Source organism: Mixophyes fleayi, chromosome 11 (genome assembly GCF_038048845.1).
Source record: "Mixophyes fleayi isolate aMixFle1 chromosome 11, aMixFle1.hap1, whole genome shotgun sequence".
NCBI classification, from domain to species: domain Eukaryota; kingdom Metazoa; phylum Chordata; class Amphibia; order Anura; family Limnodynastidae; genus Mixophyes; species Mixophyes fleayi.
In genome coordinates, this window is record NC_134412.1 from 96,515,617 (window position 1) to 96,543,405 (window position 27,789).

The 27,789-nt window shown below is 37.4% G+C and overlaps 1 long non-coding RNA gene across 4 annotated transcripts in view; it reads left to right on the forward strand.

Moving 5' to 3' along the window:
- LOC142107229 (uncharacterized) overlaps positions 1-27,789 on the forward strand; it is a 341,539-nt gene that overhangs the window by 234,799 nt on the left and 78,951 nt on the right. For all 4 annotated transcript variants that reach the window (XR_012679912.1, XR_012679913.1, XR_012679910.1 and 1 more), the window contains exon 2: positions 345-439. This is a non-coding gene — a long non-coding RNA (uncharacterized LOC142107229). The remainder of the gene's footprint in view (positions 1-344; positions 440-27,789) is intronic.

A 27,789-nucleotide genomic window follows, 5' to 3' on the forward strand; every position in this document is an offset into this window, starting at 1 on the left:
GTCCTATTTTTTTTTCTGTATTGCTAGCCTGGAACAGGAAAGGCGAAAAACTGTTACTGTAGGGAAGGAGGTTATAAGGTGGATAATTTAGTATATCTGTTGAATGTAGAAGATCTAAGGATAGAAAACCGAGTTCTAGTAAATGGAGTGCATTCACAGGAGGGAAAGGTTACCAGTGATGTACCCCAAAGATCTGTACTTGGTTCTTGGTTTTTATCTGCAATCAAAATCTATGTTTCTACTTTGTGTTAAAATGTTAGGAATGTAGAGTAAATGTTTGGTTAATTTATAACTGTTTCTGTCTTACTCGGTCCCTGATCTGAGCTGTTTAATCTCTTATATAGGATTGAAAGAAATGGTGACAATGATGCATCGTCCTTTACACTATCTGCTTGGGAAGAAAATCCACACCTGGGGGAAGGTTTTTCACTGGGTAAATGTGAGTACCTTTACTTTTTATTATATATATGTTGCCTGTATCGTTTCTATTTCATTGTGATGGAGTCACTGACATGCAATCCTTGAACTGCTATAAGATCTGCTGGGAGCCAGGCACAGAGTGAATGAGTGAGTGGGGCAGTCAGGAATACAGGTAAGTGGACTGGATTATTGTATACTCTAAATAGGTTATAAAGAAATTTCATCAGTTCAGTGGCTTCAAACAATTTCCAGGTGCAGTCGTCTATGTTCCCCAAATCCATTAATTTGCAACTTGCATTTGGGGTTCACAGTTGAGTTAAAATAATTTATTTATTTTTTTATTTTTTTTTTTAAATATGAATAAAGCATTTTAACACCTTGACTGTGTTTGAACCAGGTTGCACATGCTTCATTTATTTATTAGTTTCAAACTATGTAAAATTCATGAAATTACAGCAAATTTTTATAGAAGTTTGTGAAACAAAATACGTCCAGTTTGTGCATTTCTATACCTGTAACATAATGTTTCCAGAATGCTGGCACATGTTAGTAGCTGAGGACATGCAGGATGTATGCAGCACACGGTCCGGTCATTGTACTATATTATTAGTCCCTGTAGCTCTGATCTGCTGCTGTATCGTCGATCAGATCTATTTCCTTCCTCATGCAATATCCTTCAGTCTCTCCGCCAGCAGCCAACAAATGTCTGGATATGTGAAGTGTTCCCCTTTCAGTCGGAGATATAAAAGTGTCACTATATGTGAGATTTCTTTATTTCAGTTACCTTGGAAACAGGATGTTGGCTAGATATTGTGTCAACAGATGTAAGCCCAGCTCCATAGATGCTAATGAATGCAGTGCGATGTTGACCTTACAGCCCTGGCCCATCATTACATTAAGCCCACCCGTCATGTGCTATGTTTGTGGGGCTCTTGGCTATAATTTGACATGTCAAGGGATTATTATTTTCTCTTGTCTGTATGTTGATAAACATCTGCTAATATAAAGTGTACATCAATTTCAGGATAAAAATAAATGTGATGGTCATTTGATTCTTGCTATTTGTCACTTTGTGAAGTGAAATTTGACTATTAGGCACATTCCTAGATTGTCAGCAAAGTTCTTTTGAGGTTTCAGCTTTTCCACTACATTCTTCAACTGAGCTGACTGTAAATATTAACTTCTATAATTCGATGTCTGTTTAAGTAAACTCAAGCATTGCATAATCTATGTTTCTGTTAAAAGACCCTACATCTCATACAATATGAGAGCATCTTGTGACCCTTTGTTCCCATACAGATTGTAAGGTCAGATTCGCTGACAGAATTGTTCCCCAGCCATATTCAGCCTGAGAGATTTCAGTCATCGTCATCAACATTTATTTATATAACGCCAACAAATTCCAAATTTATCCACAGCGCTTTGCTACTATCAAAATGTTGACATGGTGAAAATTGGGAATGGAGTTATACAGTCAAGTCCATAAATATTGGGACATCGACACAATTCTCATGTTTTGGGCTCTATATACCACCACAATGGATTTGAAATGAAACTAACAAAATGTGCTTTAACTGCAGACTTTCGGCTTTAATTTGAGGGAACTTACATCCAAATCAAGTGAACAGTGTAGGAATTAAAACTGTTTCTATATGTGCCTCCCACTTTTTAAGGGACCAAAAGTAATGGGACAAACTAAACAATCCTACATCAAACTTTCACTTTTTAATACTTTGTTGCAAATCCTTTGCAGTCAATTACAGCCTGAAGTCTGGAAGGCATAGACATCACCAGACGCTGGGTTTCATCCCTGGTGATGCTCTGCCAGGCCTCTACTGCAAATGTCTTCAGTTCCTGCTTGTTCTTGGGGCATTTTCCCTTCAGTATTGTCTTCATCAAGTGAAATGCTCAATCGGATTCAGGTCAGATGATTGACTTGGCCATTGCATAACATTCCACTTGTTAGCCTTAAAACACTCTTTGGTTGCTTTTGCAGTATGCTTCGGGTCATTGTCCATCTGCACTGTGAAGCGCCGTCCAATGAGTTCTGAAGCATTTGACTGAATATGAGCAGATAATATTGCCTGAAACACTTCAGAATTCATCCTGCTGCTTTTGTCAGCAGTCACATCATCAATAAATACAAGGGAACCAGTTCCATTGGCAGCCATACATGCCCACGCCATGACACTACCACCACCATGCTTCACTGATGAGGTGGTATGATTTGGATCATGCAGTTCCTTTCCTTCTCCATACTCTTCTCTTCCCATCACTCTGGTACAAGTTGATCTTTGTCTCATCTGGCCATAGGATGTTCCAGAACTGTAATGGCTTTTTTATATGTTTGCCAAACTCTAATCTGGTCTTCCTGTTTTTGTGGCTCACAAATGGTTTACATCTTGTGGTGAACCCTCTATATTCACTCTTGTGAAGTCTTCTCTTGATTGTTGACTTTGACACATATACACCTACCTCCTGGAGAGTCTTCTTGATTTGGCCAACTGTTGTGAAGGGGTTTTTCGTCACCAGGGAAGAAATTCTTATGTCATCCACCACAGTTGTTTTCTGTGGTCTTCCGGGTCTTTTGGTGTTGCTGAGCTCTCAGGTGCGTTCTTCCTTTTTAAGAATGTTCCAAACAGTTGATTTGGCCACACCTAATGTTTTTGCTATCTCTGTGATGGGTTTGTTTTGATTTTCCAGCCTAATAATGGCTTGCTTCACTGATAGTGACAGCTCTTTGGATCTCCTATTGAGAGTCGACAGCAACAGATTCCAAATGCAAATGTCACACCTAGAATCCACTCCAGACCTTTTACCTGCTTAATTGATGATGAAATAATGAGGGAATAGCCCACACATGTCCATGAAATAGGTTTTGAGTCGATTGTCCCATTACTTTTGGTCCCTTAAAAAGTGAGAGGCACATATAGAAACCGTTGTAATTCCTACACTGTTCACCTGATTTAGATGTAAATTTCTTCAAATTAAAGCTGAAAGTCTGCAGTTAAAGCCCATCTTGTTTGTTTCATTTCAAATTCATTGTGGTGGTGTATAGAGCCCAAAATATGAGAATTGTGTCGATGTCCCAATATTTATGGACTTGACTGTATATAATGTAACTTGTGGAATATGCTTAGTGAATACTGTGGGAGGGTAGAATTATGTCTTTGTGTATATCATGGTGGAGGCCAAGTTAAAAAATGTATGAATATCTCCCCCTAATAATAATAAGGTTTCTAACCTGTAAGCTCATTGAGGACAGGCTGTGCAGGATTTGAACTCCTTTAATGGACATGTAATGGTGTTAGTCTGGTCAATTAGCGTGGTGACATCACAGAACGGGAAAGTGTGTGGACTTAAAAAAAAAAAGCCCTGTGTTATTGAAAAGGGTCAGTTTTTGGGGAGTCAATCTAATTTAGAGCTGTTGACTTCATCCTGCCATTCCCTTGCATACAGGTTATACTATGTAAGTGTTCTAATTTCTGTCATGTTTATCCCTTCTGTTTTCTAACTGTTATTGTATTTACTTTGAATGTGATTATTATATCCAATGCCCTGTACCTTTTCTACATGAAATCTAAAACTTAATAAGTTTGACCTTGTTATGCTAACAAATCTATAGGCCTTTAAGAAGAGAAGAATTGTTTGACCATGTTAACCCTTTCAATATTAGGGTATGCAGTGTTAACCCTTAGAATATCACACCATAGTATTCAAAACCTTTTGACTAACAAGTAGCGTAGTGTGTGCCAGCATGTACATTTGTGTCACCAAGTTATAGGATCCTGATGCACTAGTGCAATAGGTGATGGCAGTAATTTGTGCATGGATGTGAGAAGAATGCTTTGGAGGTGATTCTGTTAGATCAGGAACTCTTGTGATAGGTGAGTGTGAGTAGGAGTGCTGAAATTCTGTTTAAACCCTTCAATGTCAGGGAAGGGTTGTTTATTTATATAACGCCACTCATTCCGCAGCGCTGTACAGAGAACTAACACGCATCAGTCCCTCAGTCCCTGCTCCATTGGAGTTTAGTCTAAACTTCCTGACACACACACACAATGTACATGTACCCCTTTCTTGCTTCGGTAACCAGTAATTGTTCGCTTCCAGCTCAATTTAAAAAATTCAGTAAATGTGCATCCTCTAGTTTTACACAATCATGGTAGATAGCTGCTAATTGCAATAGTGCCATAATCCCAGTGCATTGTACAGAACTGTCAGATGCTGTTATGCTATGAATGTACGGATGAGATTGTTGATATTAATAACGATGAGTTAGTAATGAATTTATGAGCGTTAAATAGACATTCAATGTTTAGTAAACCCTGTTAATGAGTGTTGGAAACAAGTTTTGATAACCGGAATAAATATTTGGATTAGGAGAGATAATGCTTGGGTTATATTATGCGAATTTCAATGTTGTTTAAAGCCATTAAGTGAAATTACAGTCCTGGCAGTGTAAATGTTCTGTCTTCTGGTAATGTGTGATTTATTATATAAACCAGCAGTGGGTGATGGGAACTGTCCTCTCTTAAAGGAAACCTGCGCCTGAAATACACGTTACCTTAGATTCATTACATTCTTTTGTCTAGAAGTGAAAGTTACCATAAATTGACAAGAAATATTAACATTTATTTTAAATGATAGTTATCGGGCATTTTCAGGGGTTTTAAAGGATTTTGGAGGGGGAGAGGGTTTCTGTTTGTCAAATATTGCATCACATGTGTTATACAGGTATTCCTCACTTAACAACCTACCCATTTAATGACCGCTCGGACTTACAACCAGGTTCTCCCTGGGTCCTCATTGTTATAATTGCTGCTGTTTGTAGAGCTTTACTGTACACATGTTTGTTTTCTGTTATGCAGTGTTATGTAATGTAAAGCAAACTAACAAAATACAGTTTTCTTTAGTCTATTTCTTCATTCAGAATCAATAAAAATGATTACAATACATGTAGGTGCATATAACAGTACTGTACTCACTTAGCGACCAATTCGCTTAACGACCTAGTCGTAGGAACGGAACTCGGTCGTTAAGTGAGGAATACCTGTACATCTACAGCTTTCCTATAGCTTGCACACACAGTATGGTACAGTCTATCAGCCACATAGTGCAATAAACAGACAGTGTGAATAGAAAGGCTCTATAGTTTTTTTGGACTTGTTACTACTATTCCTGACACTTCCCCCTGCTTAGCACACCAGTGATTTCAGACAGGCTCTGGTAACCCCCGAAATTCATACATATTGTATATATGTCACCCTTATTAGTACCTCTGTAGAATCCTGTATATTAGGTTTTATTGTTGACGTTTAATTTTCCTTTAAATCAATCCAAAAGAATTGGGATGACCATGACAGAACTTGGGCTGCTTGCAGTGATATGTAAGTATGTAAGCTTGTTAGCCTGTAGTCAGTCAGCTAGTAATTCACAGACTAGGTGTCTGGTGTGTATTGGAAAGTAAAAAAAATGTTTAGACTCTAATATTATTCCTTAAGCTATTGCATGAGTGTATGTACATATATAAATACTGTATAATCTCTTATCAAGGATGCTATAATCCAGACATGTTGCATAGTGCTCCAAATAAATTGTATAGTATGTTGTAAAACTCTCGTTCCATTCACTTTCACCACTGTATATATAGCTTGGGTATGTTTGTGTATGTACACATATGTGTGTGTGTGTGTGTGTGTGTGTATGATAGATAGAGATATATATATATATATATATATATATATATATCTGTGCATGATACTCATGCATTCTAGTCAAAGCAAGCTACTTAAGGTGTTAAAAAGGTTCTTGTCATGCATTTGGGGCTAGGCCAGGCAAGCGCCCTTTTTTAACGTGGTTTTGTCCACATGTCACCACCTCATCATTTTTCTCCATCACCTCATCCTTCATCTTTATCGCCATGTCTATCCAGACACAGGGATCTCTCTCAGCGGTCCTGAGTATCACACTCCTCTCACTCTGTCACCCCCGGCAACCACCAACCACTCCCCACTGTCACCCCCGGCAACCACCAACCACTCCCCACTGTCACCCCCGGCAACCACCAACCACTCCCCACTGTCACCCCCGGCAACCACCAACCACTCCCCACTGTCACCCCCGGCAACCACCAACCACTCCCCACTGTCACGCCTGGCAACCGGCAACCACCAACCACTCCCCACTGTCACGCCTGGCAACCGGCAACCACCAACCACTCCCCACTGTCACCCCTGGCAACCACCAACCACTCCCCACTGTCACCCCCGGCAACCACCAACCACTCCCCACTGTCACCCCCGGCAACCACCAACCACTCCCCACTGTCACCCCCGGCAACCACCAACCACTCCCCACTGTCACCCCCGGCAACCACCAACCACTCCCCACTGTCACCCCCGGCAACCACCAACCACTCCCCACTGTCACCCCCGGCAACCACCAACCACTCCCCACTGTCACCCCCGGCAACCACCAACCACTCCCCACTGTCACGCCTGGCAACCGGCAACCACCAACCACTCCCCACTGTCACGCCTGGCAACCGGCAACCACCAACCACTCCCCACTGTCACGCCTGGCAACCGGCAACCACCAACCACTCCCCACTGTCACGCCTGGCAACCGGCAACCACCAACCACTCCCCACTGTCACGCCTGGCAACCGGCAACCACCAACCACTGTCACTTCTCCTACAAGATATAGATAGAGATATATATATATATATATATATATATATATATATATATATATATATATATATATATATATATATATATATATATATATATATATATATATATATACTCAAATATAAGTCGACTCGAATATAAGCCTAGGGTGGGAAATGCAGCAGCTACTGGTAATTTTTTTAGATGTATTCATTATGTTTTTTATTTACATCTGTATATGCATTTTTATTGTACACATTTTATATCATGTGTTTTTCAGTTTAATGCTATTTTGTCATTTTGATGTATGCTTTCATTGTTGTGGAAAATAAAAATATGTATACACATAAAATACAAATAAATTATTAACTGTGTAAATTGTGAAATTTTCAAATCTATTACTTGCAGTTTGGTGGGGTTGTCAGTTGTCAGGACTTGAGTTCCAGGGTCACTCTTACACGTTTGCAGCCACTATCAGAAAATCTTTTGCACTCCTTTGGGATGTACTGCATCATATCTGCCACAGCCTCTATTATATGTTCATCCTCCTGGAGCCCATATTGTCTTAGCTCTTCCTTGATACACATCTTCACATGCCGGCGCTCCAGTGGCAGAAAGGGGATGAAGAAATCAACTTGTTCTCGTTAATGAGGCTGCTGTGAAAGAATGCACCGTTTTTGTTGTTGTAACGTGCTAGAGAGATTTCAGGCTCCAGATCCTGTAACTTCATCTCCTCCCTGTCTTTCCTCATTTTGAAGTTCTCCAGCACCTTTGTGTTTATCAGGGCGCCATACTAGTTGCTGCTGAAAATGAAGATCGCTCGGTGAAAAAAAAAAAGAGAGAGAGTTTTTCAGCCTTTTACTTACCCCGCAGTGGAACGCATGTGCGTTCCACCAACAGGAAGTTCGGCATTTGGAACGCAAGTTTGTGTTCCAAATGCAAAACTTCCTGTCAGTGGAACTCACATGCGTTCCACTGCGGAACTAAACAGCTTAGGGACCGGACACCAGGAAGTTCACCCGTGTATAAGCCGAGGGGGCCTTTTTCAGCACACAAAAAATGTGCTGAAAAACTCTGCTTATACACGCGTATATACGATATATATTATATTATATTATTATTGTGTCAGTATTCAGGAATGAAAGAAGCAGACGAGAAGCTGAGCATTATGAGCGACCTGTGCACCATGTCGCCTGCCTCACCTATATCACACCTGTGCACCATGTCACCTGCCTCACCTATATCACACCTGTGCACCATGTCGCCTGCCTCACCTATATCACACCTGTGCACCATGTCACCTGCCTCACCTATATCACACCTGTGCACCATGTCACCTGCCTCACCTATATCACACCTGTGCCTGTGCACCATGTCACCTGCCTCACCTATATCACACCTGTGCCTGTGCACCATGTCACCTGCCTCACCTATATCACACCTGTGCACCATGTCTCCTGCCTCACCTATATCACACCTGTGCCTGTGCACCATGTCTCCTGCCTCACCTATATCACACCTGTGCCTGTGCACCATGTCTCCTGCCTCACCTATATCACACCTGTGCCTGTGCACCATGTCTCCTGCCTCACCTATATCACACCTGTGCCTGTGCACCATGTCGCCTGCCTCACCTATATCACACCTGTGCCTGTGCACCATGTCGCCTGCCTCACCTATATCACACCTGTGCCTGTGCACCATGTCTCCTGCTCACCTATATCACACCTGTGCCTGTGCACCATGTCGCCTGCCTCCCCTATATTACACCTGTGCACCATGTCGCCTGCCTCCCCTATATTACACCTGTGCACCATGTCGCCTGCCTCCCCTATATTACACCTGTGCACCATGTCGCCTGCCTCCCCTATATTACACCTGTGCACCATGTCACCTGCCTCCCCTATATTACACCTGTGCACCATGTCACCTGCCTCCCCTATATTACACCTGTGCACCATGTCACCTGCCTCCCCTATATCACACCTGTGCCTGTGCACCATGTCGCCTGCCTCACCTATATCACACCTGTGCACCATGTCACCTGCCTCGCCTATATCACACATACATGTGCATGGACTTCTGTTGGCCCAGTTTTTACTGCCTGGCACTGAGATCAGGAATCATTCTAAAGTTTGTAGAAATTGTGTATCTGACTATCCAAAGCTTCCAGATTGAAAGAGAGAGCTTGAAGTTTGTTGCTATGCTGGCCTGTTCCTCTCCCTGCTGGACACATTGATATTAAATTCACGTCGCCTACGTGGAAACAATTATCTGGGTAAAAACCTATTTAGGTTCTAGAGAAGTGCGAGATCCTCAGGCTTCTGTGTCATAACTCACCAGTGCTTATTACCCGTTACCACAGAAATAGTCACTGGTGTCCGGTTACTGGTTTATGCTGCCGTATTGTAGCCTGTCTCTGGCACTTACTGTAATGCTGAGTATTTGTATATACCTGCATCATGTCAGCCAGACAGAAAAGTATCAATGATAAATTATGGTTTGTTGAAGAAATAAATTGCAGTAATACTTATATTCTTACCAAGGGGAAAAAATGAGCAGTTTTATTAAAGTTACTTTTCTCTGATTGTCATAGAAGTTTGAGTTAAAGTCTCATTATTACACAGAGGCGAAGGCTGAAAGCCCAGGTGTACCCAGCGCACGCATGCGGATTTTCACAGACTGTTAACCCTTACTGTTCCATGCCAGTATCGCTCTGATGCAGCGGCGAGATTGTTTTCATAACTAGCAGCGATAAGAGATTGAGATTTCTTTGCTTATCGTTGCAATAACAAATCCTTGTCACCGCTGCTTCTTCTTAAATAGACCCTCCATATAGCTGAGAATATATGAACCATAGCCCTGCATGTTGTGTATGTCTGGTATAACTTCATAGAAGGGAGCAGGGTCTGTCTTCTTTTGTATCCTAGCAACGAAACCCCCTCAATCCTGAGAGACGACGGACTGGCATTCTAAGACTGTGCTTCACAGGTATCTGAAAGGCAGCAAAGGGGGGTTAATGGATCCCGTATGTGGCTCTCTCAGCCTGACAGAGCAGGGTAGAATCTGATAGCCCTGTCTGAGAGGTCTGGTACTAATCTACTGGGTGATGGAGAGCACCCTGGGGAGACGTTTATATAGCATGGGGCAGAGATCATCCTGGAGACAAACAGCCAAAGCACCGCATAGAATATGATCACTTTTATTATTGTCCATTCATTGTGTTTTACACAACTGTCATTATGTAACGTGAACCATGTGTATTGTGTGCACAAAAGATGGGAGGAATAGTGCATAGGGAATGTCCCCACCATTATGTGATACTGTGTGTACAGGCAGTTCTTGTAGTGGCTAAGACACTGTTACATGAACACATATGAAAGACCATTGATGACTATACTGAGTGATAACATGAAATAACTGGAGTATTTATATCGTGCTCGCTCACTCCTTAGTAGCTGGTGACATGCTAGGAGGGAAGGGCGTCTCCATGATGGGTGAGAGAGTGATTGACAGCTGATCCTACTAGGGTGGTGTCCAAAAGATGTGGGAGGGGCTTTATTTGTTTGTTATGGATGGGGGGGGGGGGTGATTCTTTATTTAATGTAACTGCTTGGGAATGTCAGAGTAACACTGTATTTTACCTCCATGGGGTGTGTGGTCATTTAGGACTCATACACCAAGGCTTTGAAAATGAGGGACTTAAAGAAGGATTGTTTGGCGACGGAGAGGGGGCGGAGCAGAAAGAAGAGGGGATGAATTTAAAGTGAAGGAAGTCTGCCAGGGAACGAGATTTCCTCCAGAGGCGTTCAGCAGTGCGAGAGCACTTTTGGAGGAAGCGGGTGAGTTTTGAGTGCCAGGGCTGGGGAATAATGCGGCGTCTGCTAACAGTAGAGGCCGGGGCGACAGCGTCAAGGGCAGTAGAGAGGGAGAGATTGTAGAGGGAGGACACCTGGTCAGGACAGACCAGGGAGGGAAGGGGTGATCGGAGAGATTCAAGAGAGGAGGACAAGGAGGTATGGTCAATAGCGTCAAGGTTGCGCCTGGTGTGGGTGGCTTTGGACGAGGCAGGAGCAGGGGAGGAGGACAGAGTGAAGGAGAGGCGATGGTGGTCAGAGTGGGAAGGGAGAGTTGGAGAAGTCAGAGAGATCACAGAAGTGAGAGAAGACAAGGTCAAGGGAGTGACCAAGACAGTGGGTGGGGGAAGAGGTCCACTGAGTGAGGCCTAGGGAGGAGGAGAGGGTGAGAAGTTTGATGGTGGCGGGGTCAGAACAGTTGTCAATAGGAATATTAAAGTCACCAAGTATGATGGAGGGAAGGTCAGAGGAAAGATAGTGGGGGAACCATGAAGCAAAGTTGTCAAGGAAAAGGGAGGAGGGGCCTGGGGGACGGTAGATGACGGAGACACGGGGGTGGATGGGGGAGAAGAGCCGGATGGAGTGTACTTCAAAGGAAGAGAAGGAGAGGGAAGGTAAAGTGGGAATGACCCGAAAAGTGCAGTTGGGGTAAAAGAGGAGACCCACTCCACCTCCTGGACGCTTATCCGGTCTGGTGGAGTGGGTGAAGGAGAGGCCCCCATAGGAGAGGGCGGCAGGTGAGGCAGTGTCAGAAGAAGTAAGCCAGGTTTCAGTGATGGCAAGAAGATTTAGAGTTGGAGATGAAGAGGTCATGGATGGAGGCCAGTTTGTTACGGATGGACCTGGAGTTCCAGAGGGCACATGAGAAGGGGAGGGAGGGAAGAGAGTAGATGCGGATATGATTGTCAGGGTTGATAGAGTTAGGGGGAGGGGTGGGGCAGCGAGAGATGGGGGCTGGGGGAGAGGATGGGTATAGGAAAGGAGCGGGGTGGCATGGTGAGGAACAGGGATGGACGGGGAATAATAGAAGGGGCAAGGGTAATTAACACAGAGGTGAGGGCAGCAAAGGGAGACAGAAATGGACCAGAGCAGATAAGAGGCTTAGTTAGATTAAGGATAGACAGAGTAAAGTAAAACAAAGATTTAGTAAAATTAAACTAGTTAGATTAAGCTAAATTAGATTAGGGATTGACAGAACAAATCTTTGTCTTTGTCTTACTAAGACTGTAAGAGACAAAGGAATGGAGCAAGAACAAAAAGCAGTCGCAGAAGCAATATAAAGTGCCGTAAAGAATTAAAATAAAATGGAGAAAGTTAAAAATGCAAATAAAGTACAATAATATAGAATAATTAATATAAAATACAGTACAATAAAATAAATTGCAGTAAAATAAGGTTAAACTAAGGTTAAAATGAGCTAACTGTAAGTTAGAAATGAAAACACAAAAATTAAGTAGCAGTAACTAGCCAGTTCTATATAACTAGTTCTATTTAAGCAGTTCTGTGTAATTATGTAACCAGTTCTATGTAACTATATATCCAGTTCTATGTAACTATATAACCAGTTCTATGTAACCAGTTTTATGTAACTGTATAGCCAGTTCTATGTAACTGTATAGCCAGTTCTATGTAACTGTATAGCCAGTTCTATGTAACTGTATAGCCAGTTCTATGTAACTGTATAGCCAGTTCTATGTAACTGTATAGCCAGTTCTATGTAACTGTATAGCCAGTTCTATGTAACTGTATAGCCAGTTCTATGTAACTGTATAGCCAGTTCTATGTAACTGTATAGCCAGTTCTATGTAACTGTATAGCCAGTTCCATGTAACTGTATAGCCAGTTCTATATATCCATTTCCATGTAACTATATATCCATTTCCATGTAACTATATATCCAGTTCTATTTAACTAGGTAACCATTTCTATGTAACCAGTTATATGTAACTGTATAACCAGTTATATGTAACTGTATAACCAGTTCTATGTAACCAGTTCTATGTATCTATATAACCAGTTTTATATATCCATTTCCATGTAACTATATAACCAGTTCTATATATCCATTTCCATGTAACTATATATCCAGTTCTATATATCCATTTCCATGTAACTGTATAGCCAGTTCTATGTAACTGTATATCCATTTCCATGTAACTGTATAACCAGTTCTATATATCCATTTCCATGTAACTGTATAACCAGTTCCATGTAACTGTATAACCAGTTCCATGTAACTGTATAACCAGTTCTATATAACCAGTTCTATATAACCAGTTCTATATATCCATTTCCATGTAACTATATAACCAGTTCTATGTAACTGTATAACCAGTTCTATTTAACCAGTTCTATGTAACTATATTGCCAGTTCTATGTAACTGTATAACCAGTTCTATGTAACTGTATAACTAGTTCTATGTAACCAGTTCTATATAACCAGTTCTATATAACCATTTCCATGTAACTATATAACTAGTTCTATATATCCATTTCCATGTAACTATATATCCATTTCCATGTATCTATATAACCAGTTCTATGTAACTGTATAACCAGTTCTATTTAACCAGTACTATATATCCATTTCCATGTAACTGTATAACCAGTTCCATGTAACTGTATAACCAGTTCCATGTAACTGTATAACCAGTTCCATGTAACTGTATAACCAGTTCTATATAACCAGTTCTATATAACCAGTTCTATATATCCATTTCCATGTAACTATATAACCAGTTCTATGTAACTGTATAACCAGTTCTATTTAACCAGTTCTATGTAACTATATTGCCAGTTCTATGTAACTGTATAACCAGTTCTATGTAACTGTATAACTAGTTCTATGTAACCAGTTCTATATAACCAGTTCTATATAACCATTTCCATGTAACTATATAACTAGTTCTATATATCCATTTCCATGTAACTATATATCCATTTCCATGTATCTATATAACCAGTTCTATGTAACTGTATAACCAGTTCTATTTAACCAGTACTATATATCCATTTCCATGTAACTATATATCCATTGCCATGTAACTATATAACCAGTTCTATGTAACTGTATAACCAGTTCTATGTAACTGTATAACCAGTTCTATGTAACTGTATAACCAGTTCTATGTAACTGTATAACTAGTTCTATGTAACTGTATAACTAGTTCTATGTAACTGTATAACCAGTTCTATGTAACTGTATAACCAGTTCTATGTAACTGTATACCAGTTCTGTATAACCAGTTCTATATAACTAGTTCTATATATCCATTTCCATGTAACTATATATCCATTTCCATGTAACTATATATCCATTTCCATGTATCTATATATCCATTTCCATGTATCTATATATCCATTTCCATGTATCTATATATCCATTTCCATGTATCTATATATCCATTTCCATGTATCTATATATCCATTTCCATGTATCTATATATCCATTTCTATGTAACTGTATAACCAGTTCTATGTAACTGTATAACCAGTTCTATGTAACTGTATAACCAGTTCTATGTAACTGTATAACCAGTTCTATGTAACTGTATAACCAGTTCTATGTAACTGTTTAACCAGTTCTATGTAACTGTTTAACCAGTTCTATGTAACTGTATACCAGTTCTATATAACCAGTTCTATATAACCAGTTCTATATATCCATTTCCATGTAACTATATAACCAGTTCTATGTAACTGTATAACCAGTTCTATTTAACCAGTTCTATATATCCATTTCCATGTAACTATATATCCATTGCCATGTAACTATATAACCAGTTCTATGTAACTGTATAACCAGTTCTATATATCCATTTCCATGTAACTATATATCCATTTCCATGTAACTATATATCCATTTCCATGTAACTATATAACCAGTTCTATGTAACTATATAACCATTTCCATGTAACTATATAACCAGTTCTATGTAACTATATATCCATTTCCATGTAACTATATATCCATTTCCATGTAACTATATATCCATTTCCATGTAACTATATATCCAGTTCTACGTAACTATATAACCAGTTCTATATATCCATTTCCATGTAACTATATATCCAGTTCTACGTAACTATATAACCAGTTCTATATATCCATTTCCATGTAACTATATATCCAGTTCTACGTAACTATATAACCAGTTCTATATATCCATTTCCATGTAACTATATATCCATTTCCATGTAACTATATAACCAGTTCTATATATCCATTTCCATGTAACTATATATCCAGTTCTACGTAACTATATAACCAGTTCTATATATCCATTTCCATGTAACTATATATCCATTTCCATGTAACTATATATCCATTTCCATGTAACTGTATAACCAGTTCTATGTAACTGTATAACTAGTTCTATGTAACTGTATAACCAGTTCTATATAACCAGTTCTATATAACCAGTTCTATATATCCATTTCCATGTAACTATATATCCAGTTCTACGTAACTATATAACCAGTTCTACGTAACTATATAACCAGTTCTATATATCCATTTCCATGTAACTATATATCCATTTCCATGTAACTATATATCCATTTCCATGTAACTATATATCCATTTCCATGTAACTATATATCCATTTCCATGTAACTATATATCCATTTCCATGTAACTGTATAACCAGTTCTATTTAACCAGTTCTATATATCCATTGCCATGTAACTATATAACCAGTTCTATGTAACTGTATAACCAGTTCTATATATCCATTTCCATGTAACTATATATCCATTTCCATGTAACTATATATCCATTTCCATGTAACTATATATCCATTTCCATGTAACTATATATCCAGTTCTATGTAACTATATATCCATTTCCATGTAACTATATAACCAGTTCTATGTAACTATATAACTAGTTCTATATAACCAGTTCTATATAACCAGTTCTATATAACCAGTTCTATATAACCAGTTCTATATAACCAGTTCTATATAACCAGTTCTATATATCCATTTCCATGTAACTATATATCCAGTTCTACGTAACTATATATCCAGTTCTACGTAACTATATAACCAGTTCTACGTAACTATATAACCAGTTCTATATATCCATTTCCATGTAACTATATATCCATTTCCATGTAACTATATATCCATTTCTATGTAACTGTATAACCAGTTCTATGTAACTGTATAACCAGTTCTATGTAACTGTATAACCAGTTCTATGTAACTGTATAACCAGTTCTATGTAACTGTATAACCAGTTCTATGTAACTGTATAACCAGTTCTATGTAACTGTATAACCAGTTCTATGTAACTGTATAACCAGTTCTATGTAACTATATAACCAGTTCTATGTAACTATATAACCAGTTCTATATATCCATTTCCATGTAACTATATATCCATTTCCATGTAACTATATATCCATTTCCATGTAACTATATATCCAGTTCTACGTAACTATATAACCAGTTCTATATATCCATTTCCATGTAACTATATATCCATTTCCATGTAACTATATAACCAGTTCTATATATCCATTTCCATGTAACTATATAACCAGTTCTATATATCCATTTCCATGTAACTATATATCCAGTTCTATATATCCATTTCCATGTAACTATATATCCAGTTCTACGTAACTATATAACCAGTTCTATATATCCATTTCCATGTAACTGTATAACCAGTTCTATGTAACTGTATAACCAGTTCTATGTAACTGTATAACTAGTTCTATGTAACTGTATAACCAGTTCTATATAACCAGTTCTATATAACCAGTTCTATATAACCAGTTCTATATAACCAGTTCTATATATCCATTTCCATGTAACTATATATCCAGTTCTACGTAACTATATAACCAGTTCTACGTAACTATATAACCAGTTCTATATATCCATTTCCATGTAACTATATATCCATTTCCATGTAACTATATATCCATTTCCATGTAACTATATATCCATTTCCATGTAACTATATATCCATTTCCATGTAACTGTATAACCAGTTCTATGTAACTGTATAACCAGTTCTATGTAACTGTATAACCAGTTCTATGTAACTGTATAACCAGTTCTATGTAACTATATAACCAGTTCTATATATCCATTTCCATGTAACTGTATAACCAGTTCTATATATCCATTTCCATGTAACTATATATCCATTTCCATGTAACTATATAACCAGTTCTATGTAACTATATAACCAGTTCTATGTAACTATATAACTAGTTCTATGTAACTGTATAACCAGTTCTATATAACCAGTTCTATATATCCATTTCCATGTAACTATATAACCAGTTTTATGTATCTATATAACCAGTTCTATATATCCATTTCCATGTAACTATATATCCATTTCCATGTAACTATATAACCAGTTCTATGTAACTGTATAACCAGTTCTATGTAACTGTATAACCAGTTCTATGTAACTGTATAACTAGTTCTATGTAACTGTATACCAGTTCTATATAACCAGTTCTATATAACCAGTTCTATATATCCATTTCCATGTAACTATATATCCATTTCCATGTAACTATATAACCAGTTCTATGTAACTGTATAACCAGTTCTATGTAACTGTATAACCAGTTCTATGTAACTGTATAACCAGTTCTATGTAACTGTATAACCAGTTCTATTTAACCAGTTCTATGTAACTATATTGCCAGTTCTATGTAACTGTATAACCAGTTCTATGTAACTGTATAACCAGTTCTATGTAACTGTATAACTAGTTCTATGTAACTGTATAACCAGTTCTATATAACCAGTTCTATATAACCAGTTCTATTTAACCAGTTCTGTGTAACTATGTAACCAGTTTTATTTTACCAGTTATATGTAACCAGTTCTATTTTACCAGGTCTATGTAACTATATAACCAGTTCTATGTAACTATATAACCAGTTCTATATATCCATTTCCATGTAACTATATATCCAGTTCTACGTAACTATATAACCAGTTCTATATATCCATTTCCATGTAACTATATATCCATTTCCATGTAACTATATAACCAGTTCTATATATCCATTTCCATGTAACTATATAACCAGTTCTATATATCCATTTCCATGTAACTATATATCCATTTCCATGTAACTATATATCCATTTCCATGTAACTATATATCCAGTTCTACGTAACTATATAACCAGTTCTATATATCCATTTCCATGTAACTATATATCCAGTTCTACGTAACTATATAACCAGTTCTATATATCCATTTCCATGTAACTATATATCCATTTCCATGTAACTATATAACCAGTTCTATATATCCATTTCCATGTAACTATATATCCAGTTCTACGTAACTATATAACCAGTTCTATATATCCATTTCCATGTAACTATATATCCATTTCCATGTAACTATATATCCATTTCCATGTAACTATATATCCATTTCCATGTAACTATATATCCATTTCCATGTAACTATATATCCATTTCCATGTAACTATATATCCATTTCCATGTAACTATATATCCATTTCCATGTAACTGTATATCCATTTCCATGTAACTGTATAACCAGTTCTATGTAACTGTATAACTAGTTCTATGTAACTGTATAACCAGTTCTATATAACCAGTTCTATATAACCAGTTCTATATAACCAGTTCTATATATCCATTTCCATGTAACTATATATCCAGTTCTACGTAACTATATAACCAGTTCTACGTAACTATATAACCAGTTCTATATATCCATTTCCATGTAACTGTATATCCATTTCCATGTAACTGTATATCCATTTCCATGTAACTGTATAACCAGTTCTATGTAACTGTATAACCAGTTCTATGTAACTGTATAACCAGTTCTATGTAACTGTATAACCAGTTCTATGTAACTGTATAACCAGTTCTATGTAACTGTATAACCAGTTCTATATATCCATTTCCATGTAACTGTATAACCAGTTCTATGTAACTATATAACCAGTTCTATGTAACTATATAACCAGTTCTATATATCCATTTCCATGTAACTGTATAACCAGTTCTATGTAACTATATAACCAGTTCTATATATCCATTTCCATGTAACTATATAACCAGTTCTATTTAACCAGTTCTATGTAACTATATAACCAGTTCTATATATCCATTTCCATGTAACTATATATCCATTTCCATGTAACTATATAACCAGTTCTATGTAACTATATAACCAGTTCTATGTAACTATATAACTAGTTCTATGTAACTGTATAACCAGTTCTATATAACCAGTTCTATATATCCATTTCCATGTAACTATATATCCAGTTCTACGTAACTATATAACCAGTTCTATATATCCATTTCCATGTAACTATATATCCATTTCCATGTAACTATATATCCATTTCCATGTAACTATATATCCATTTCCATGTAACTATATATCCATTTCCATGTAACTATATAGCTAGTTCTATATAGCTAGTTCTATGTAACTATATAGCTAGTTCTATGTAACTATATAGCTAGTTCTATGTAACTATATAGCTAGTTCTATGTAACTATATAGCTAGTTCTATGTAACTATATAGCTAGTTCTATGTAACTATATAACCAGTTTTATGTATCTATATAACCAGTTCTATGTAACTGTATAACCAGTTCTATGTAACTGTATAACCAGTTCTATGTAACTATATAACCAGTTCTATATATCCATTTCCATGTAACTGTATAACCAGTTCTATGTAACTATATAACCAGTTCTATATATCCATTTCCATGTAACTATATAACCAGTTCTATTTAACCAGTTCTATGTAACTATATAACCAGTTCTATATATCCATTTCCATGTAACTATATATCCATTTCCATGTAACTATATAACCAGTTCTATGTAACTATATAACCAGTTCTATGTAACTATATAACTAGTTCTATGTAACTGTATAACCAGTTCTATATAACCAGTTCTATATATCCATTTCCATGTAACTATATATCCAGTTCTACGTAACTATATAACCAGTTCTATATATCCATTTCCATGTAACTATATATCCATTTCCATGTAACTATATATCCATTTCCATGTAACTATATATCCATTTCCATGTAACTATATAGCTAGTTCTATGTAACTATATAGCTAGTTCTATGTAACTATATAGCTAGTTCTATGTAACTATATAGCTAGTTCTATGTAACTATATAACCAGTTTTATGTATCTATATAACCAGTTCTATGTAACTGTATAACCAGTTCTATGTAACTGTATAACCAGTTCTATGTAACTGTATAACCAGTTCTATGTAACTGTATACCAGTTCTATATAACCAGTTCTATATATCCATTTCCATGTAACTATATATCCATTTCCATGTAACTATATAACCAGTTCTATGTAACTGTATAACCAGTTCTATGTAACTGTATAACCAGTTCTATTTAACCAGTTCTATGTAACTATATTGCCAGTTCTATGTAACTGTATAACCAGTTCTATGTAACTGTATAACCAGTTCTATGTAACTGTATAACCAGTTCTATGTAACTGTATAACTAGTTCTATGTAACTGTATACCAGTTCTATATAACCAGTTCTATATAACCAGTTCTATATATCCATTTCCATGTAACTATATATCCATTTCCATGTAACTATATAACCAGTTCTATGTAACTGTATAACCAGTTCTATGTAACTGTATAACCAGTTCTATGTAACTGTATAACCAGTTCTATGTAACTGTATAACCAGTTCTATTTAACCAGTTCTATGTAACTATATTGCCAGTTCTATGTAACTGTATAACCAGTTCTATGTAACTGTATAACCAGTTCTATGTAACTGTATAACTAGTTCTATGTAACTGTATAACCAGTTCTATATAACCAGTTCTATATAACCAGTTCTATATAACCAGTTCTATTTAACCAGTTCTGTGTAACTATGTAACCAGTTTTATTTTACCAGTTATATGTAACCAGTTCTATTTTACCAGGTCTATGTAACTATATAACCAGTTCTATGTAACTATATAACCAGTTCTATATATCCATTTCCATGTAACTATATATCCAGTTCTACGTAACTATATAACCAGTTCTATATATCCATTTCCATGTAACTATATATCCATTTCCATGTAACTATATAACCAGTTCTATATAACCAGTTCTATGTAACTATATAACCAGTTCTATATATCCATTTCCATGTAACTATATATCCAGTTCTACGTAACTATATAACCAGTTCTATATATCCATTTCCATGTAACTATATATCCATTTCCATGTAACTATATAACCAGTTCTATATATCCATTTCCATGTAACTATATAACCAGTTCTATATATCCATTTCCATGTAACTATATATCCATTTCCATGTAACTATATATCCATTTCCATGTAACTATATATCCAGTTCTACGTAACTATATAACCAGTTCTATATATCCATTTCCATGTAACTATATATCCAGTTCTACGTAACTATATAACCAGTTCTATATATCCATTTCCATGTAACTATATATCCATTTCCATGTAACTATATAACCAGTTCTATATATCCATTTCCATGTAACTATATAACCAGTTCTATATATCCATTTCCATGTAACTATATATCCAGTTCTACGTAACTATATAACCAGTTCTATATATCCATTTCCATGTAACTATATATCCATTTCCATGTAACTATATATCCATTTCCATGTAACTATATATCCATTTCCATGTAACTATATATCCATTTCCATGTAACTATATATCCATTTCCATGTAACTGTATATCCATTTCCATGTAACTGTATATCCATTTCCATGTAACTGTATAACCAGTTCTATGTAACTGTATAACTAGTTCTATGTAACTGTATAACCAGTTCTATATAACCAGTTCTATATAACCAGTTCTATATAACCAGTTCTATATAACCAGTTCTATATATCCATTTCCATGTAACTATATATCCAGTTCTACGTAACTATATAACCAGTTCTACGTAACTATATAACCAGTTCTATATATCCATTTCCATGTAACTATATATCCATTTCCATGTAACTATATATCCATTTCCATGTAACTGTATATCCATTTCCATGTAACTGTATAACCAGTTCTATGTAACTGTATAACCAGTTCTATGTAACTGTATAACCAGTTCTATGTAACTGTATAACCAGTTCTATGTAACTGTATAACCAGTTCTATGTAACTGTATAACCAGTTCTATGTAACTATATAACCAGTTCTATATATCCATTTCCATGTAACTGTATAACCAGTTCTATGTAACTATATAACCAGTTCTATGTAACTATATAACCAGTTCTATATATCCATTTCCATGTAACTATATATCCATTTCCATGTAACTATATAACCAGTTCTATTTAACCAGTTCTATGTAACTATATAACCAGTTCTATATATCCATTTCCATGTAACTATATATCCATTTCCATGTAACTATATAACCAGTTCTATGTAACTATATAACTAGTTCTATGTAACTGTATAACCAGTTCTATATAACCAGTTCTATATATCCATTTCCATGTAACTATATATCCAGTGCTACGTAACTATATAACCAGTTCTATATATCCATTTCCATGTAACTATATATCCATTTCCATGTAACTATATAACCAGTTCTATATATCCATTTCCATGTAACTATATAACCAGTTCTATATATCCATTTCCATGTAACTATATATCCAGTTCTACGTAACTATATAACCAGTTCTATATATCCATTTCCATGTAACTATATATCCATTTCCATGTAACTATATATCCATTTCCATGTAACTATATATCCATTTCCATGTAACTGTATAACCAGTTCTATGTAACTGTATAACTAGTTCTATGTAACTGTATAACCAGTTCTATATAACCAGTTCTATATAACCAGTTCTATATAACCAGTTCTATATAACCATTTCCATGTAACTATATATCCAGTTCTACGTAACTATATAACCAGTTCTACGTAACTATATAACCAGTTCTATATATCCATTTCCATGTAACTATATATCCATTTCCATGTAACTATATATCCATTTCCATGTAACTGTATAACCAGTTCTATGTAACTGTATAACCAGTTCTATGTAACTGTATAACCAGTTCTATGTAACTGTATAACCAGTTCTATGTAACTGTATAACCAGTTCTATGTAACTGTATAACCAGTTCTATGTAACTGTATAACCAGTTCTATGTAACTGTATAACCAGTTCTATGTAACTATATAACCAGTTCTATATATCCATTTCCATGTAACTGTATAACCAGTTCTATGTAACTATATAACCAGTTCTATGTAACTATATAACCAGTTCTATATATCCATTTCCATGTAACTATATATCCATTTCCATGTAACTATATAACCAGTTCTATTTAACCAGTTCTATGTAACTATATAACCAGTTCTATATATCCATTTCCATGTAACTATATATCCATTTCCATGTAACTATATAACCAGTTCTATGTAACTATATAACCAGTTCTATGTAACTATATAACTAGTTCTATGTAACTGTATAACCAGTTCTATATAACCAGTTCTATATATCCATTTCCATGTAACTATATATCCAGTTCTACGTAACTATATAACCAGTTCTATATATCCATTTCCATGTAACTATATAACCAGTTCCATGTAACTATATAACCAGTTCTATATATCCATTTCCATGTAACTATATAACCAGTTCCATGTAACTATATAACCAGTTCTATATATCCATTTCCATGTAACTATATAACCAGTTCCATGTAACTATATAACCAGTTCTATGTAACTATATAACCAGTTCTATGTAACTATATAACCAGTTCTATGTAACTATATAACTAGTTCTATGTAACTGTATAACCAGTTCTATATAACCAGTTCTATATATCCATTTCCATGTAACTATATATCCAGTTCTATGTAACTATATAACCAGTTCTATATATCCATTTCCATGTAACTATATAACCAGTTCCATGTAACTATATAACCAGTTCTATATATCCATTTCCATGTAACTATATATCCAGTTCTACGTAACTATATAACCAGTTCTATATATCCATTTCCATGTAACTATATATCCATTTCCATGTAACTATATATCCATTTCCATGTAACTATATATCCATTTCCATGTAACTATATATCCATTTCCATGTAACTATATAGCTGGTTATATAGTTACATAGAACTAGCTATATAGTTACATAGAACTAGCTATATAGTTACATAGAACTAGTTTTATGTATCTATATAACCAGTTCTATGTAACTGTATAACCAGTTCTATTTTACCAGTTCTATGTAACTATATAACCAGTTCTATGTAACTATATAACCAGTTCTATGTAACTATATAACCAGTCCTATGTAACTATATAACCAGTCCTATGTAACTATATAACCAGTTCTATGTAACTATATAACCAGTTTTATGTATCTATATAACCAGTTCTATGTAACTATGTAACCAGTTCTATTTTACCAGTTCTATGTAACTATGTAACCAGTTCTATTTTACCAGTTCTATGTAACCAGTTCTATGTAACTATATAACCAGTTCTATGTAACTATATAACCAGTTCTATGTAACTATATAACCAGTTCTATGTAACTATATAACCAGTTCTATGTAACTATATAACCAGTTCTATGTAACCAGTTCTACAGTCATGGCCAAAAGTTTTGAGAATAACACAAGTATTGGTTTTCACAACGTTTGCTGATTCAGTGTTTTTAGACCTTTTTGTCAGATGTTGCTATGATATGAAATGCTTTGCAGTGTTGACCCTTGTTTTTGAAGACCTCTGCAATTTACCCTGGCATGCTGTCAGTCAACTTCTAGGCCACATACTGAATGATGGCCGCTCATTTTTGCCTAATCAATGCTTGGCGTTTGGCAGAATTTGTGGGTTTTTGTTTGTCCACCCGCCTCTTGAGGATTGACCACAAGTTCTCAATGGGATTAAGGTCTGTGGAGTTTCCTGGCCATGGACCCACACTTCCGGTGTTTTGATCCCTGAGCCACGTCTGGGTGCTCCTTTTTCTTCTCACCCTCCAAAAACATACTGGTATGTTAATTGGCTGCTATTAAATTGCCCTTAGTGTCTCAGTCTGTGTGTGTATGTTAGGGGATTTAGATTGTAAGCTCCAATGGGGCAGGGACTGATGTGAGTAAGTTCTCTGTACAGCGCTGACAAAGGGATCTCCAGCCTTGTCCTCGTCAACACTCTTACCTGTGTTAACAAGAGAATCCCTGACCTGATGTCAGCTGGTCCTTTTTTGTGGCTGGGCTGAAATGCAGTGGAAATTTTGTTTTTGGGATAAAGTTTTGTTGTCATGGCAAAAAGGGGCTTTGAAATTAATTGCAATTCATCTGATCACTTCATGGCATTCTGGATTATATGCAAATTGCAAACTGAGGCAGCAGACTTTGTGAAATATAATATTTATGTCATTCTCAAAACTTTTTGTCCATGACTGTACTTAACTATATAACCAGTTCTATGTAACTAGGTAACCAGCCTTTTCATGATTGAGAATTACAAGTAAAGGTTTCCTCTCCTGCTTTAAAATATACTGTAAACCTTCAAAGAGCATTAATATATTGTTTTGTAAATGTGCTGGTGTAATTTATACGAAATACATTATCTATCTGTTTAGGGACTCATTCTCATGGGGCCTCACGTACAATGCGCAACACAAAGAAGATACAATTTAAAATCCTTTTTTGTGTCGTCATTCCCTTTGATTTCCACCAAAATACCTGTTTGACGCAAACTTGCGCTACTCTGCAGTCAGCGGGAATGAGAGCGTTACTTGCTCACTCATTTCTTAGTAGCTGGTGACATGTTAGGCGGGAGAGACTTCTCTATGATGGGGGAGAGTGATTGACCGCTCCAAGCAGTATTTTAGTATAAATGTTAGAAGTGGACGAAAGAGGGTTTGTAAATAGGTAAGTGGGTGGCATTTGGACTTTGCTGTGATGTTTTTGATTAGTACATGTACTCAGATTTATATCCACAAACTTAGGGTCACTACTCTCTAAAGGCCAGAAACTAGGCGTGCATCCTGGTGCACTAGGTAGTCACAGAGGCTCGCCAAATCATGTGCAGTGCCCTCTGTAAGTGTCGCCTCTAGTGTGATGCGTAGAACGCAGATGTACCCGCAGTCAGTGGGCACAGCACTGTGAGCAGATGTACCCGCAGTCAGTGGGGCACAGCACTATGTGAGCAGATGTACCCGCAGTCAGTGGGCACAGCACTATGTGAGCAGATGTACCTGCAGTCAGTGGGCACAGCACTATGTGAGCAGATGTACCCGCAGTCAGTGGGCACAGCACTATGTGAGCAGATGTACCTGCAGTCAGTGGGGCACAGCACTATGTGAGCAGATGTACCCGCAGTCAGTGGGTACAGCACTATGTGAGCAGATGTACTTGCAGTCAGTGGGCACAGCACTATGTGAGCAGATGTACCCGCAGTCAGTGGGCACAGCACTGTGAGCAGATGTACCTGCAGTCAGTGGGGCACAGCAGTATGTGAGCAGATGTACCTGCAGTCAGTGGGCACAGCACTATGTGAGCAGATGTACCTGCAGTCAGTGGGTACAGCACTATGTGAGCAGATGTACTTGCAGTCAGTGGGCACAGCACTATGTGAGCAGATGTACCCGCAGTCAGTGGGCACAGCACTGTGAGCAGATGTACCTGCAGTCAGTGGGGCACAGCAGTATGTGAGCAGATGTACCTGCAGTCAGTGGGTACAGCACTATGTGAGCAGATGTACCTGCAGTCAGTGGGCACAGCAGTATGTGAGCAGATGTACTTGCAGTCAGTGGGCACAGCACTATGTGAGCAGATGTACCCGCAGTCAGTGGGGCACAGCACTATGTGAGCAGATGTACCTGCAGTCAGTGGGCACAGCACTATGTGAGCAGATGTACCTGCAGTCAGTGGGCACAGCACTATGTGAGCAGATGTACCTGCAGTCAGTGGGGCACAGCACTATGTGAGCAGATGTACCCGCAGTCAGTGGGGCACAGCACTATGTGAGCAGATGTACTTGCAGTCAGTGGGCACAGCACTATGTGAGCAGATGTACCCGCAGTCAGTGGGGCACAGCACTATGTGAGCAGATGTACCCGCAGTCAGTGGGTACAGCACTATGTGAGCAGATGTACCTGCAGTCAGTGGGTACAGCACTATGTGAGCAGATGTACCCGCAGTCAGTGGGCACAGCAGTATGTGAGCAGATGTACCCGCAGTCAGTGGGGCACAGCACTATGTGAGCAGATGTACCCGCAGTCAGTGGGGCACAGCACTATGTGAGCAGATGTACCTGCAGTCAGTGGGGCACAGCACTATGTGAGCAGATGTACCTGCAGTCAGTGGGGCACAGCACTATGTGAGCAGATGTACCTGCAGTCAGTGGGGCACAGCACTGTGAGCAGATGTACCTGCAGTCAGTGGGGCACAGCACTATGTGAGCAGATGTACCCGCAGTCAGTGGGGCACAGCACTATGTGAGCAGATGTACCTGCAGTCAGTGGGGCACAGCACTGTGAGCAGATGTACCTGCAGTCAGTGGGCACAGCACTGTGAGCAGATGTACCCGCAGTCAGTGGGGCACAGCACTGTGAGCAGATGTACCCGCAGTCAGTGGGCACAGCACTATGTGAGCAGATGTACCCGCAGTCAGTGGGCACAGCACTATGTGAGCAGATGTACCCGCAGTCAGTGGGCACAGCACTATGTGAGCAGATGTACCTGCAGTCAGTGGGGCACAGCACTGTGAGC